Genomic DNA, 1,714 nt, shown 5'->3' on the forward strand with positions numbered 1-1,714 from the left:
CGGCCCCGCCCCTAGCGACCGGGCCTGTTGCCGGCGCCTCCGTTGCCAGGATCGCCCTAGCAACCGGACGGCCCGTAGCAACCGCCGCCTTCCTCGCCCACCGCCGGGCGTCAAGACTTGAAGGCCTGCCAGCGGGGGAATCTGCCTCCGTTGCCACGTTTACAACGCACTTTCCCTTTGGAAGTTCAGCCTTGCCCTGGTTGTCCAGCAGCACGGATGTCTGCTGAGTTGTTGTCCCTGTTCGCCAGCCTTGTTTAAGGATCTTTTATTTTTATTTTATTTTTAATTGAATGTGTTTTATTTTGCACCATGATGTGAGAACGTGACACCTGTTTAATAAAAGTATACACATCTGTAACTTCACCCTAAAGAGGATGAAGTAGCTGCAGTAATACCATCCCCATGCTATCATGGGCAGCATTTCTGTAAGGTTATATTTCTCAAGGTTATTCCCACAACTGCAACAGCTAGAACTAAATGAACTAGTTTCAGACTTCCTGAGCAATAACTTCATTATGCTGTGTAGCTGCCAAAGACCGTTAAGTGACGTAAAAATCCCCTCTGGGCCTTGTTATAATTTTTAAACACAAGATTGGGCTTGCCAACAACAGAGGATGATTTCGGAAAGTAACAGGAGCTATAGGATGGAAGCTAATATTTTGATTTTCAATGCACATAATTAGTGTAACTGAAAAGCCTATCATTACCAGTGATGTGGGGGAAAACCCCACCTACTGTAAGGTCTGCTGCACAGCCCAAGCCCTTGCATGCATCTATAACTTTCTTTCACACATTTCTGTGTTCTCTCTTTGTCCCCCTCTCAAGCCTTAAGAATGCAGTGGTACCTCGGGTTACATACGCTTCAGGTTACACACTCCGCTAATCCAGAAAGTGCTTCATGTTAAGAACCTTGCTTCAGGATGAGAACAGACATTGTGCTCCGGCGGCATAGCAACAGCAGGAGGCCCCATTAGCTAAAGTGGTGCTTCAGGTTAAGAACAGTTTCAGGTTAAGAACAGACCTCCGGAACAAATTAAGTACTTAACCCGAGGTACCACTGTAAAGCTTTAAGATCCTGATATATCAAAATGGTGTATCTTTGGTTCAAAATGACATTAAGTCTTAGCCTTGGCTTTAACACCAGCATCTCTATGTAGGGCTGGGAAAGATACCCCTTTTTGAAACCTTGGAAAGCCTCTGCCAGTCACTGTCAATGGTATAAGGCTGTAGACTGTCTTCTTGTGTTCCAAGGGGGAAAACCCATTAAACTGAATTAAGTCTGGAAAGACTTCTCCTCGTCTATACTTAGACTGAAATTGACATAGTTTGAATGCAATACATTGAATACTTTTGAACATAATATATTGTCCTTCAAAATGTGTTTCTTCTTGAGAATAAGTGGCCTATAGAAGAGTTCGATCTAATTCAATGACTCACATCCTATGTGAGCATTGCTTGGTCCCAATAAAATTACTAATTTGCCTTTCCTGTGACTTTTGTTCTAAAGTAGGGCTCCCATAGGTCTGGAATTTTCCAGGCATTACTGGGATTTCAAAGGCAGAAGTGATGTCCAGGGGGAATTTCAGGAAGGTGGCAGTTTGTCCTGGATCTTTGGCAGGTAAACCAAAAAATTGCGGGGGTTTTTTGCTTTTGAAATATGGGGGTTTGAAATATGACAACCCTGTCTAATGGACTAACGTGGCTATGTGCTTTT

The sequence above is a fragment of the Podarcis muralis genome, chromosome 2 (assembly GCF_964188315.1).
Source record: "Podarcis muralis chromosome 2, rPodMur119.hap1.1, whole genome shotgun sequence".
In the NCBI taxonomy this organism is placed as follows: Eukaryota; Metazoa; Chordata; class Lepidosauria; order Squamata; family Lacertidae; genus Podarcis; species Podarcis muralis.